At 39.6% G+C, this 15,849-nt stretch overlaps 1 protein-coding gene across 1 annotated transcript in view; it reads right to left on the bottom strand.

Annotated features, from left to right (window-relative positions):
- Positions 1 to 15,849, bottom strand: part of MTUS2 (microtubule associated scaffold protein 2) — a 319,840-nt gene that overhangs the window by 208,579 nt on the left and 95,412 nt on the right. The gene's annotated exons all lie outside the window — the stretch shown is intronic.

Genomic DNA, 15,849 nt, shown 5'->3' with positions numbered 1-15,849 from the left:
ACCTCTCCTGACTGATGTTGGCTGGCACACACACATCTAAAGTCACTCCCTGCTGTGCAGGAATGCTCTGAGATGACCGGGATGTGAACCTCCTAACTCTTCAGATACCCTCTTTAGCTCAGGAACAGCGGGTAAGAGAAGACTTGATCCCGGCAATGACAACACCTCATCACTTGGCAGCATCTCACTGGGGACCCTGGACAAGAAACACAACTGCAAGTCTTAAAGACTGAACTTGGTATATGAAACTCTTGATATGGGTAAACAATTCTTGATACTGTATAGTGTAAAAAATATCCCCTCTGAATTGCTGAGAGTGGAAAATGAAATCATAGCTCTCCATCCCACAACATCTTGGCAGAATGCGGTAACTGTATTTGTGAAAAAAAACCTTTACAAAGTGATGTGAATGTGCTAGACAGTAAAATAAAATGATACCCACCAGACTACAGTTAGCTATGAATCCCACAGGGAGAAGAAAATTTCAAGGAGCCAGAAACATAACTAAATAATTTTGTTTAACTTCAGCAGTATCAGTTTCCTTCTGAGATGTTTCTCTCTTAAGAGCCTCTGTTCTAAACCTGAGCCCATTTAATGATGATCTAAGAAAGAAGTCTAAAACAGTTTCTTCCTGTCTGCTTCTGCAGTTCCTCCACTACACTTTGCTCCATCCTAAGCTGCATTTGGCCAGCAGGTCCCATCCTACCCTCTGGAGACAGCAGGGAGAAGGTGAAGCTGAGCTGTATGATTTCTGTGCCATGACACACAGCATGGACTGTATCAGCAAAGCTCAAGTTTGTAAAACGTAACCAGCTAAAAAAAGAAAGCAGCAGCCTGCTTCTAAATAGTAACAGCAGCTTTTTTTTTTTTTTTAAACAAGCAGTGCAGAAATCTTGCTATCCTCAGTAGGCACCGAATAAAAGAAAAATGGTAAAGCATTACCACGTTATTGGCTGTTTTGGTTTTAATCCACCACAAAAATAGAACAGTAATAATTATGAGATATGGAAAGGAATTATCAAAGCACAAGGAAAAATAAAACTGGAAATAAAGAAATAAAATCTGAAATGTGTTGAGAAGTTTGGCTCTTGTATAAGTATTTCCTAACGCAGGCTGTCACAGCTGCTTATCCATCCCAGTACATATAGTCTAAACCCAGAGTATTTACAACAAGATACATTAAAAACATCTGGTTGTACTAGTAATTCTGTGCATGGCCCAGGCTGATTGCTCTTTCTGTACACAGCGTATGAGAAGCACCTGAGTACCTTATTAAGCAATGGGTTTGTAAATGGCTGGGGCAGAGCCAGTAGCCTGCAAATGGTCAGCCACGGGAATGCTCTCAACCCAGCGGGTAGTGGGGGGTGCTGCGCAGGGATGAGGATCACACAGGCCTTCAGCTGCATGTGGGCCCTGCACACCAGCCCACTTCGTCATGACTGAGAAAGGAGTCATGAAGTGTGACAACATGTTTATCCTCGCAGAAAGTAACTACAACTGCTTGATCACAACTCAGTTGAAAGCCTGAAGTGAGAAGCCTCCGGCCATTTCCTTCAGAGGCAACCCTGGTCACAAGCTCCAAGATCACAAACCGCTGCAGCATGCAGGACAAGGGCTGAGCACAAGCTCCAGCTCTGCTCCCCTCTGCACAAGCAGCATAGATCTGAACAGAATGAGCATCTTGGCGTTACAGCACGCACAGATAGACCTCTGCCGCAACAGACCCAAAGAACGAAATGCTGGCCCACAGGGAAGACACTCCTATTGTCTGCCCAATGCAGCGATGGAGGAAGACAGATGAAAGTACATGAGGAATATATTTGTATGAGGTGGGAAACAGATGCTGGTTTTACAGTTACTACAGAAAACTGGCATGGACAGCAGCATCCTGACATGCACAGGTGCCCCAAGAAATACGGCTGGGGAGAGCTGGCAACCCAGCCACCGCCTCACCGAGGCTTTCTCTGCGAGAGGAGATACTGCTGCATGTGATGGCAGGGCTGCACGCTGCCAAGAACAGAGTCCCACGGCTGAAACAAACACAGTGCTGGAAGGGAAGGAGGCGGGAATATCTTCTTGAGAAGCCCAAATCATTACACAGAACAACTTCCAGTGGTGATGGAAGTTGAAAGCTGATACTAGGACATTAAAAAAAAGAAAAAAGCCAATAAACCTCTTGGAGTGGGTAACATACAATCGGAATTAATTAAAAGCAGTGAAGAAGCGCTCACCCAGGCATGTGATAATTTTGTTAATGTGATTTGGAAGGCTGAGAGCTAAGATTTGGATACACTCCCCAACGGCTTCTATTCATAACAAAGCAGACCCAGCTGTTTGGGGAAATTACAGCATAATCTCATCATTGGCAGATCCTATGGAAACGTTGCTATAGATCACGAAGAGGACAGCACTTCAGATTGACAACTTTCTGCCTGATGAGCAATTAAGACATAGGCAGATAAGAGAAATGGTGGAGCAAATGTTAAATTTTTACACACTGGAAAATGATAGGAAAGCAGTTCTTATTCACTTGTGAAACTGAAACGATCTGAAAATATCAGAGGATTTTGCAAAGCGTGACCCAGTAGCATTTCCAGAATTTAAGTGTTTTAGTGGTTTTAATGTCTTCACAATAAATAAATTATAATCTTTTCACTAGTTATATGATTACCTATTTTTTATCTATACAAATATAATTATAAAAAAGGATATAAAATAGAGAATGGTTTCATATACCAAAGCAAAGATTTTCAGTTCTACTTTATCTGTTATTCACCAAAAAAACAGGTTTTATTTTATACAAATTATTAATGAATTTATACTGGTTTATCGAATTCAAAATGATTATGAACAAACCAGATTTTAAACATTTGCCACATTTAGCTCAAAGATTTTCTAAATCAAGCTTTTTTCATTTTACAGTTCCAAGTAATATTTCAAGATCAAATTTCCTTTGTGTTGACATTTTTTAAAGTTTTTTAAATGGCAAGTCAGGTAACACAGAAAGGTTTATTTCTCTACCCAAATCAGTATTTTGTTTTCCTAAATAGCAGGATGATAACAAGCCCAGTGGAGGACTCTGGCTCTTGCTTTCAGCTAGGCCTGTGAGGAGACATTTCCACGTTTTTATCTTGGGCCAGTAGTTCCCCTTTACTTCCAGTTGCCATGTCACATGAAGGGTATCACACACACCAAATGTGTTAGGTATGGTCACATACCTGCATGGCCACTGGCCAAGCTCCTGAGCGCCTGGAAACTGAGCCCATGATGAATGAGATGGTGATGTAGCCAGAGGACGACTGCTGAGAAGGATTCAGCCCAGGTCCTGCCCACCACCAGAATCAACCAGAAAGTGCCCAAATCAAGAGTTCAGCCTTATCCTCTATGTCCTGTTCACTTGCTGTCTTCACTCTCATTCCCCAGGGGTTTTAGGGTCAAGCCTGCAGTAATGTAATTTCCTTATACAACACCCCTGAGAGATCCCTGGGAACCAGCACAGTTCCCTGTTTGCTGGAAACCACAGCCAAGTGCATCATTCCCAAAAAAACAGCCAAAGGTGAAGATGCTAAAGCAAGGCTGTACCCTGATTTTCCCAAGGGAGGGGAGGTGGTAGCATCTCTCTCCATGATCTGAAGCAATAGGACTGAAAAATCAGGTGCCAGCATGAGACCTCAGTCCTAGAACTCACTGTAGCTCCTGACAGTATCAAATATACAAGTGGCTTGCAAGTGCAACTTTCCTTTCTGAATAAAATTAAAAAATTGAAAAGATGCTCCGTTTAAAAAATATTTATATATACCCTTAATTGCCTATGTATGGCAACTGGAGGACATAAACACAGCAGGGAGAGCAAAGGGCTTGCACTGTTTTTCCTTTGGCTGAATACCCCTTTTCAGCACTGGAGGGTTTTATCTCACAGGCCCTACTGTAGATGGGAAACAGCCATGACCACAGGCAACTACTGTTGCCTAAAGAAACCTGTGGCCACTTGGTCTCCCTAGGGAACAGACCCACAACTTTTCCTGCCATGGCAGTGGCAATGCAAAGAGCAGAAATCTTTGTACAGCTCCTTAATTTACCTCCAGTTACACTGTAGGGATCAGTACATCTTCAAGGCAAACATCAAAAACCTTCCCAGAGAATGTGTATAAATTATTTCCTTTTCATAAAAAACTTGTAAATATATGGGGTTTGTTTTGTTTATTTTTTGGTCAAAACTACCTTTTGTAATACAAATCTGAAGAGATACCCTAATAATTTATTACCTGTGAGGGCTGAATTCCCAAAGCATGTTATGTGGAAAGGATCCTGCTGACTGCTATTTCAAAGGAGTACAGGATTTGGGATTAAAGATTCTCATTATCAAAACTGACAAATTATTTTAATTATTAACATCAATCAAGTCTCCACAAGGCATAAGCCTTAATAGTTGTTTTTTAAGACTCCTTTTTTAACATTTCTATTTGCTTTCAAATGTTCACTGTTGGATAAGACAACATACTCTGATATAAGCAATCCTATTAATTGGATCCCCCCTCAAAACACAGAAGTCTCTGATCGTCTTAGCAATGGCAACCAGGAAGCTGATTTGATAAACACAGCAACTTATCTTGAATAAATGTCTGGTTTTATTTTAATTCCAGAGAAGTACACCTGGTTAAAGGTATAGGAACAGCTCATACTTTCTAAGGCACAACGCTACTCAGTTCAGGATTTCAAAGAAAAACAAACAGCAGAACCTCAGGGAAAGCCGCTGTGAACGGAGATGGTATTGGATGAGGGCACCCTGGCTGTTTAAGTAGTGAGAGCTCGTAAATCGAGCAAGGCAAGACCTTCGCACAGAGCTTCAGCCCGTGTAGATCTATAGTGCCACAGTCACAAGCAGAACAATAAACCCCTGAACCAAAATGTATCACTGTTTACTCCAAGGCACCACAGTGCAAATGAAAATGGCAAGAAAGCAAGCAGCGAAAAAGTTTTCTTGGAAGTGAGTCTAGTCAAGGCAAAAACTGATTCCTCCCAAACAAGTGGAAACAAACAGAAGAAAAATGACACACCAAACCAAGTCCATGCTGCCATGGCTCAGCCAGCCTGTTACATATGGACACGTTACACAGGGCTGACCCCAAACATAAGACTCAGGGACAGCCCTCCGCACTCTTCCTTTTGCCCCTGGATGCTAACAGGGCCACCATGCATTCACTGCTTCACCACTTGGCACCCTTGGGCATAGTGCCACTAATGTCAACAGCAGACAGTAGTGAAGGTGAGAGATGCACCCACCATAAACTCATGTTGTTCTCTGTCAGAACGAAGGGAGCAGCAAAGGGATCCTGCCCATCCTTTCTGAGCACCTTCACCCTGCAGAGCCCAGCCAGCAACTTACTATGTCCCTCTCTATCCAAAAAGATAATCTGCAGTTTCTCATAAAATCTGCAACAGCTGGACAGTGGATTAGCGGGGCCCCAAAACACTGCTTAATTTATTTCTGTACAGTGCAAAATCTTGACACAGAAAGGGGAATGTGAAATGTTTCCAAAATGATCACTTTTTTTTTTTTGCTAAGACAGCTAAATCTTTCCTGCCTTCCAAAAAACATCTGGGAGACAGAAAAAAAATATATTTAGTTATAACACTCAAACATGAAAAAAAGTTCATAAATTTGCTTCCTATTGAGCAAAACCCAGAAACTCAGAAGCTTTGTCTACTCCAGCAAATTTACCCACTGCTGATAAAGCAGTTACAACTGGTGCTGAACTCAGTTTAACTTCAAGTGTAGTCAAGGGTAAATTGACTTTCCACATGCTTTTCTGAATTCTACTGAATTCAACAGCAGGTAAACATGTCAGTTCTTAAATGAATATCTAAATATGAATTTAGGACCCTGATTTTACATTGCTAGGTTTGCACACTGCAGTTTGAACCACCACCATTTCTGTAATGCTGTCAAACTTTCAAAAACATTACTGCAGATATACAGAGGCAAACCTGTAAAATCAGTAAAAACCAAAGCAAATGTAATGCATTATCAGAAATTCTTCTCATTTGCTTTAACTCCAGTAAAAGCCATCTTCTGTAATTTGATCTACATTTCCAGAATATTTTTCCTTGTGACTTGGTACCTAAGGGGAGAAAAAAACCACTGTCCATTTGTTTTTAAAAAACAGAGGCAAGATAGGGGAGAAAAAAACATTGACCATTTGTTTTAAAAATACAGAAGCAAGATGAAAACTGTGGTAAAATCCAGACTAGGCTCTGAACTAGAAGATCCTGGTCTAATCAGTTACAACAACGAACTGAAGGGCATAAAGCTCCACGTGTTTTTATTCACAGTTGTACTTTCCTACCAGGCTCTGTAAAGCACATGAAATACGTTTCCAGGTGTAACTCCAGCTGTTAGAAAGGCAGAAGGAACATATATAATTTTCCATTCAAGCCACTCTGACTGACCAATAAGCTAGAAGTTCAGGTGCCACGCTGCCTGCCATGCACCACATGTCTGGTGGCTGAGGGCTCATCATGGGCGAACCAGCAAGGCAGCTCTCATTTAAAAGCACAGAAGGCAGAATTCAAAATCTCAATATTCAAAAGGTCAGGCAAAACTAATGCTTTACCTGCCTGCTGCTACAGATCCTGCAAGTGTACTACAAGTACTTCACAGGGACCACTGTTCTGTAAGCAATGAATTACATTTGTTCTGCTTAAAAAAAAGAAGTATGTATCGCTCAAAAAAATTTGCAGCAATTTGTCTGTCAAAAGATTGCATCCCCATTTTCATAAATTAACAGAAATTTGATTCAGCTTTAGCACTCTATCACCCTTCTATTTACCATGCATTCTTTACATGTATAAATAAAACCAGAAATACTTACATTGTGAATTTTGGGAATTTTCCCTGTTGTATTTTTCAACAGCAAATTTATATATAATAGAAGGATAGGATTTAAGAGCTTTATGCTCATATTTTTTTATATTGTTGATTAGCACCCACATTTGTGCATCAGGCACCTTCTGTACAAATCAGATATATCAACTGAATGAAAACTAACAAGCGCTCACCCTCTCAGCCCAAGGAGAAAAGGAGGTGTCTCTCAACTTGCATGTCTCAGCTTACAGTAGTCCCACTTTTTACTTAGCCCAACCATACAATTGTCTTCCCTCCTTCTGAGGCTGGGAAGAGGTTCAGGTTTTGCAGGATATGCTGAAGATCAGTTGGGTTTTCAGGCAAAACACAGAAATTAGCTTCAAAGAACGGGGTACGGCAAATCCCTTCCTTCTTTCTCCAGTTTTACTGTGTCTGCACACTAAAGGGAGAAGGATGTAGTCTCCCAAGGGATTGCTCAAGACTTTCCAGCTTTGCTGGTGGAGCGCTGGTTTGAGGACAAGTGCTGGTGGGAGACAAGCTGAGTATCAGTCAGCAGTGTGTCCTTGCAGCAGTTAAGGCTAACCATGTCCTGGGCTACATTAGCAAGAGAGCAGCCAGAAAGTCAAGAAGCAATCTTTCCCTCTGCTTGGCATGCATGAGGCATCTGGAGCACTGTGTCCTGGTGTGGGGCCTCATTTTGTTGATACTGGAGAGGATGCAGAGCAAGACCACCACAATGGAGCACTGATCTGGAGCACATGGTGCATGAAGAGAGGCTGAGGGATCTGGCTTGGTTCAGCCTGGAAGACAGTAGCATGGGGGGGATCTAATAGCTGTTCTCAACTACCTGTAAAGGGGAATAATAGAGAAGACGGAGCAAGACTTATCTCATAGATGCCCAGCCAAAGGATGAGAAGCAAAAAGAAGAGCAAGTTGCAATGCGGAACATTTTAACTGAGCACAAAGGGGAAAAAAAGTCATAATTGCAGGGGTGAAGCGCTGGTACAGAGGTCACCTAGAGGGGCTATACAATTTCCATCTTTGAAGCCTTTCAAAATTTGAATCAAAAAGGCCCTGAGCAACCTGACCTAACAGGGAAGCTGGTCCAGCTGTGAGCAGGGCTTGGAATCAGCATTCTCCAGAAGGCCTTTCTCACCAAATTATTGCATGACTCCAATAGCAACAGCTTCATAGGAGAAGAACCAAAGACAATCTCATGACACACGGTTGGAAACACCACTGAACAAGACACAGTGCAGGCTTGAGAGCCTGAAATGATAATTTGTATCTCCAGCCCAGTGCATTTTGCCCAAAATATTACCCAGAAACTGTAGCAGTCCTGGTTTGCTCAGCATCCAGGAATGGAGCAAGGAAAACCCAAAACACAAAGCCACTTTGCAGTTAAGAGCACCTCTGGGTTAGGAGCAGTGATAATGCTGGAGCCAGCAAGGATGTGGCAGAGAAATGGTACCTAACTTTTACCAGTGAGTTATGGTAGCTCTTCATGACACACTACTTATTTTTAACTCTACTGAGTTTTAGGCTGTCTATCTGTCCTGGCCAGGGCATTTAATAGTGTGCCATGATTAGATGACATAAAGAAAGGACACAAAAGGAATGAGAACCCATTCCAGAAGTCTACTTAGTGCAGGTAAATTAGTGCCACGCTGTTAGTGAGCTTATTTGCGACAACTCAGAAGATCATTCAAAACACACAGGTCCTATCTATATACTAAACTAAGTATTTATTGTAAAAGTACTTAGCAACGCCTAGCAGTCCCAGGATTCTGCTAACACCTGTAGGGAAAAAATTGAAGGTAAAAATGGCTCCTTAATATATCATCCCTGCTGAACCTCGTATGCAAATGTGACACAGAGATCCTTCTACATCAAAAAACGTCAGAGAAGCAGGACAAGAAATTCCCTCCATTTCACATCTATGATATCTCTGTCAGTGTATTATTCTTGAGAAAATCTCCTTCAACATGTTAATCACTCTCCCAGTGACATACAGGCAAGAATAGACTCAGTTGCTCAAACTCACCTTTGCAGAGCAAGTAAAAAGTTTTAGACAAAATTATTTAAGAACTTCTTTCATTCTACCTGATTCAACAACATATTTATGTATAATAATATTTATAATATTCTAATTATATTGGAATCACAAATTCTGTGTTATAAGGGTAATTATATGTTGCTGAATGGGAAGTCTTTTCTGGGAGGAAAATAAGCAGAAAATAAAAAAGAACTGAAGAAATAAAGCAGACCATTTCAATCTGCAAGGAGAAAAATTAATACTACAACCATCTCTACCACTTAAAAAATATTTTTCTTAATCTGGATAGATACGTAATGATACAGTGGATAGCAGAATAATGACTAATACTGCAAGAATGCACAGTTGGACATGACCAAGCTTTGGTCTAACCTGCAGCAGGGCAGCCATCCCACCTGCCCTTTTTTCCCCTTCACTTACTTTGATACCATTACAGGACTGATCTTCAATACAATGAACTTTACAATGATGACAACACAGAATCTATTTTTCAGGAGGTCTGTGGGACTGTGCCTTTTATCTTCCCAAAATAAAGTAGTCTCAATGATGCAAAGTTGCAATCCTTTTCTTTTTCAATTACTTGAGCAACTAGAAGAAAAAAAGATCTACAGATAAGAAGTCTCCTGTCAGTTGGGCTGCTTCAGCCTTGTGATCCACAGTGCACCAGTAGCCATGTAGTCAGTAATATTCACTCATTGTGTCCTTAATTGAAAAGATACTGTAGATGTCTGGATTCAGTCATAAAAGGAGACAGCACTGGAAAACAATGGACATCAATTTACTTATGTACTCTCAGAGAACTACAGAAGGAATGGATATGGACTATCACATAGATTGTATGAACTGTATTTTTAAACACATTCTGAGCACTTTTAATATGCATAAAAGTTGTTTTGCATGTTAGGCAGATTATAATACAACTCTTGGAAGTAGAAAAGTTACACTAACAGGAAAACTAAAGATTGCTTTTTTGAAAATGAGATGTACCTCATGTTCAGCTCTGAGCAGGCCAGCGTTTGGAAGCTCAGTAAAAAAACTGGAGGATATTAAGAAAAAAGCAAGACAAATGCTTAATAGGATAGCAGTGTCCCATAATTAACACTGCATACCACTAAGGCAGTTAAACACTGTGCATAGATTTCATAAGGAGACATGGAATTATCATTGGATGTTTTTAAGAACACTTCAGACAAACTCCTTTTAGAAAAAAAATCTTGCCTTGAAGAAGGGGAATGGATAATGTGACCTCCCTCTCAGTCTTATTTTCTAACTCACCTATAAAACTTTGGAAAAAAAAAAAAACAATAAAAGAAACTAATATATGCAACATGGATAAATAAAGAGTATGGGAACTATAAACTCCTGTCCAGAAAATGCTTCCATACATGCTGAACTTTATTATCTTAAGTCATCTCACAGATATTAAGGAGTTGACTTAGAACAGTAAAATTATGCACATGCCAAAGTGTTTGCATTATGAGTACAATAACTCTCACTTCTGTACAGCATGAGGAAAAACGACTGTTCACACTTCTATGCTGCCTGTATGAGAGCTTCCAAATCAAAATAATTAATGTCTGGAAATGTCTGGCTAGTGAAGAGCTTTGTTAGTTTGTACAAGGGCTTTGGACACAGAAAAAGTGACGTGGCAATGAATCAGTAAGCTTTGTAATGCTTTTGTACATTCACTTGGAGTGTAGAGATGAAATAATAAGGATGATTTAGTGTCAGAAGCTCCCACTGATGAAGTCAGGATGCCTTGACACCAACTGTTTCAGGATACTGGCACATTTTTGCCATGATCACTGAACAGACCTCAGTGTTGTCAGTCTTGAAGTTAAGTGAGGCATCTTTGTTCAATATTACGAAATACATTTATATAGCTAAAAAATTGATGAGTCAACATGATGATTTGGGACTATAAACCAAGTTTTCAGACTTTTTTTTTTGGGTGGGGGGGGTGGGGGGTGGGGAGTGGATGTCCCAGGATGGGACCTCTGAGAACTGTTATCTCTCTTGCCAAAGCAAAAATAGTACGTGTGATGAATACTTACACAAAAGGAGCAATAAAGACTGTTAAGTCACACCTAGTTTGTGTCTACCAGACTAATATGCATTATGTCAGATAATAACCACTTTAATAACTTTTACGTAATTGCTTAGAGGATTTAATCTGAAAAAGAAATAGCAGGTAAATTGGTCTGTCTAACATACAATACTCCTGAAGTAACATTATTAGTGGTAAGAAGTATAAAAATGAGAAAAAGAAAATTAAAGTTGAATGAACATTTCTCCCGCTGTGACACAGTTCTGCACCTTGAGTGTTACTATGGGCATCTTTACTGCCTTGAATGGTGCTGGACAAAGCCTATCGCTTTAATCCTTAAAAACTGATAAAAAGAGCACTGAAAAATAAACATTAGGAAACTACTGCCCTCATGCTATAGAATGGATTAGATATGTGACAATTAGTGGCTTGTTCATTTAGTTTTATTGTTTATTTACAATAACTTATGTAAAGCAATAAGGGAATATAAATATCCAAAAGAACAATGGAAGAAAGAAAATATCCCCTCGCCAGGAGTAACTCTGTAAAGAAGCAGGGTGCCTCTTGGGTGTTCCATCCTACTGAAAATGAGTTACCTTTCAAGAAAGTTTCCACTGGTTAACTGACAATGATAGCAGTAAATACAGCACCAAAACTACACAAGTGCATTTTTAATAACTCTGTGGTTTGCCTTCTTTTATTTGGCTAAATACTGTTATGGCATTATATTAAACTATCTCACAAGAACTCAATCAGCTAATGTATTACTTCTGAGCTTGAAAAAACATTAAAAAGACCTATTTATAAACAGCTTCTCTGTTCAGTGTATTAATTCTTGCAAGGAAGGAAGGAAGGCTGTTGCCAAAAACTATATGGCAGTATCATTTGGCAAACTTTGTAGCATTATCTGATCTGCAGAGACATTAAATCTGTACTGAAAACACATATTCAACAACTTACTGGAACGCAGAATCTTCTGTCTATTACACAAATACATACACAGTTGATAAGACATGCTATACCAGCTATTGCGGAGATATTTCCCCATGATTCACTCTATGCAAGCAACATATATGCAGCTGACATCTTCCTAGTGAAAAATCTTGGAAAGCCTGCTGACAGAAGTCACTGCACACAATCATTAGCCATGCTGCCATTTTGAAATTTCTTTTTTCCCCTTTGCCTTCATCCCACTCAAAAGCTGCATCTTACACTAACTATGGGCTGCATTTTCAAAAAGGGACTGCTTATACAGGAATTTTAGCATGTGAATTGCTATATACCTGGTAATTTCAGAAGCAGGGAATAGTCTTTCAGAATAGAAACCATGTGAAAGGTTTTCTTCCCTTGTTTGCGCAAAATGTTAAGTTTAAATGGCTAAAATATATTTTCAGGGATGACACACTACATGGTAAATTTCAGCCTAGAGTTACTTTTTTTTTAATGAAGAATACAAACTATTTACAGAAGGGTTCTTTAAAAGACAGGCATCGTTAGACCCTTCATTGTACAATGGCAGTGGGCATTGCCATAATGGAAAAGCAGGATGTTACAAGCTGTGGGGACACTTCTGGAGATCTTAAATCCTTGCAAAACCTATCCAAGGCCTTAATTACATCCTCTGTAATACATGTATACCTAATCATGTTTCCACTTTCATCTTCTCTCCTTCCTCTCCCACAGTTTTGATGTCTCACGTTCTGTTCAAAGCACAAGCAAGCAGAAAATTCTTTTATGTTATCCTTGGGGAAAGTGCAAAGCATCAACCAGAGGTAACAAAGTCCCTTCAGCATCTATCCTCTTTAATAACTGAGAAATACCATCCAGTTTCATCTTTTAAAGGAGTGGGCAAAAATCTAGTGGTATGAGTGCAAAAGAAATCAGATAGTGTCTCTGATCTAATCTCTGCTACATGATATGAAGCCCATGCCCCTATCACAGACATGAAAGCAAACACTATACCACTGTACTGGCAGTAACTGAAATGCAATCAAAGTTTTCTGCGCTATGGTCTTACTGTACATTCTTACCTTTTTAGGATGTTCTTTATGGTTATAAGATTTAACAAGAACTTTTTCTATTAAAACACAAGGCTCAGTTTAAATCAGCTTCCAAAAACAATGACAAACCACAAGATACAGCTTTCAGAATTGACAGGTGTTAGGGCATACTTGATTTGGATTCTGTGAATTGATTTTAAGGATAAAGGGAATATTAGATCACAGAGTCCATAGTATTTGATCATACAGTCGAACCTCATCTATACAAAGACATCATGTGTTGCCACCAAGAATATGGATAAATTAAAGCATTTCAGTCCCTGAGAAACCAGGCAGATACATGCAAGATTGAGGTACAAGAATGCCTGAGGTCCATGCACAGCAGGGAGTTGATGTGCTGCCTGTACCCACAATGCTCCTGGCAGGCAATGGTGATCCCTGACGCAGAAAAAAAAGATGAATTCTCTTGTCATTGATAATCTGATTTTGCTAATTTCTTTCCAGTCCAAAATCTAGTCAGGATTTGGAAGCTGAGCATCTGAACAAGGACTCACCAGCCAAGTAATTAAGAAATATGATTGTACTTCTTATCTCTCCACCACCACCAGTGTTTCATCCTTGATTGTTTAGAGAATGAAAAAAACCCACAAGCCAAAGGAAACCTGCATTCCTCCCTTTCCACCCCCCATCAAATACAAATAAATCCAGAAAGCATTTGGTCAATTGCATGTTAGGGGAAAAATACCACCAGATGAATGAAGTCTGTTACCAGAAGTCCTGTATCACATCAAGGGATTTTAAATTCTATGCTATTATATTCCTGTACTTGTGTATTGCTACTTGGGAATGACTAGCCATCTTGGTGCTTAAAGATCACCTGGAAATGATGTAATTTTATCTTGCTCTGACTTTAAGTATTGCGGTGAGGATGATGAAAGAAGCCATGTGTGAACAGTCTTGACAAACACAGCAGCTAGAAGTTCTGGGTAAGTAAGATAAGGCTCACATGAAGTCCAGATCTGCCTTGTTCAAACCCTGCATACTGCAGAAAATTTAGTAAGTAGCCCAATAAGGATCTGTAGACAAAATGCATCCAAATCAAACACTAAAATAATTTGAAGTGTCAGATGAGTTCATACAAAGCAAAGTCTCTTAAGAGGTACTTTGAGAGAAAATGCCTAACCAGATCACTTGTTAAATATAAACTGTCTTGCTTTACCTGAAAGACTACACTGCACTCCTATAGAGAGAACACATGAGCTCTTCTGTACAATAGCTCTTACCACTAAGCCAGTATCTTCAGATCAGGTTTTGCATATAAAAAGAAATTATCTGTGAAAAAAATCCTACGTGAACTGTGTTACTTTGTTTAAACAGAATGTCCCATTTAATTTTTTTACAATGAATAGCATTTCAAATTCATCATGTCAGATAAAGATATGACAATTATACCTTTCAGCTGCAATTACTGCTATCTGTGCAAATGTTTTTGACCCATTTGCTTTATCTCTACATTGCCAAGAATTTTCCTGAACAACAAAAATGCCCCTTAACATCTAACTATTCATCAAATCCAGTAATTTGTATTCTTATAGCACAGTTCTCTTGGTGAAATTATACACTTCTAATCAAAAAGAATATTAAGCCTTAAAATAAAAAAAATGGAAGAAAGTGGTACCGTAGCACTTTTAGCCCATACTTAGACTAATAAAATAAACATGGCTTGCAATGTTCCTGGGCAATGGGGCCAAATGGCCTGAAACAGCCCATTGGCCCCCCTTTATCCTTCCTTTTATTGCCCAAAATAGGGTGGATACTTGCAACTGCATCCCTGAATGTTCAAATTTTGGAGATACTCTAAGGAAATGTTTGGGAGAGTATTAACTCTCATAGGCCAAAGATACACCAGCTGCCACTCTAAGAGTTTAGACAGGTGGAGATCAAGTCTGAGGGCTCAGGGAGGCTCCCTCTTTAGTTCACCTGCATAGACATGGCTGGGGGAAATATAAGAAAATGTAGGCAATAAACTTTTAACTCTATGGAATCCAAAATAGTACCAAAAGGCAGGAATCAACCACTGAATATTAACGGCCTGCTCCTCCTGCTATCTAAAATGCTTTTTCTCTATCTTCCAGCCTCTTCACTCTGGAAAACTGTTTATGTAAGAAATACTCCTGTAAATACATTCACATGATATCTGTGGCTTCAGATTTTAAAAACCATACATTGTCTGGGGAATGCCCCAAAGTACAGCTGTGTGTCTTCTGCCCCATCTCTCACTTGGCACCAAAACCAGAGCCAAACCCTGTGGGGAAGGGACACGGTGCCTGGAGCACCCCATTACCTTCTGCACCAAAATGCCTTTTTCTCCCCAGCTGCCTAGAGCACTACGCAGCGCAGGCTTTCATCCCCCAGATGCACCCAAGTCCTGCATAAGTTCCTGGCAATAAATTTCACAGCAAAACATCTGCTGCCTTTAAAAGAACTGTTTTTTCACTCCTATGGGGTTACTAAAGCAGGTCAATTTTTTGGTCAAAATAATCATGTCACCCCATTAAAATTCCATACATTATTGTGGGAAAGTTTCTATCTTGTTTGTTTTTTTTTTAAGTAGCGAAGATAAGAAGGGAGCAATGACAATTTTAAGTATATTTTTGAAAAATTAATTCTGAAAAAAGTATTTTCAAGAATAAAATACAAATAAATTAAGATAATTTTTTACATTTTTCACATAATACATTTAATTTTTTTAACTCAATACTTTTATTTGACATTTCAGGACAAAAGGGTCCAAGTCAGCTGGCTTGAAGCCACACCATGACCCACAAAGAAAGTGCAAAGCCCATATCAATTAGCCTCATCCCACAACGGACGTGAGGAC

This window comes from Falco biarmicus, chromosome 2 (assembly GCF_023638135.1).
Source record: "Falco biarmicus isolate bFalBia1 chromosome 2, bFalBia1.pri, whole genome shotgun sequence".
NCBI lineage: Eukaryota > Metazoa > Chordata > Aves > Falconiformes > Falconidae > Falco > Falco biarmicus.
This window is presented reverse-complemented; position numbering and strand designations above follow the sequence as displayed.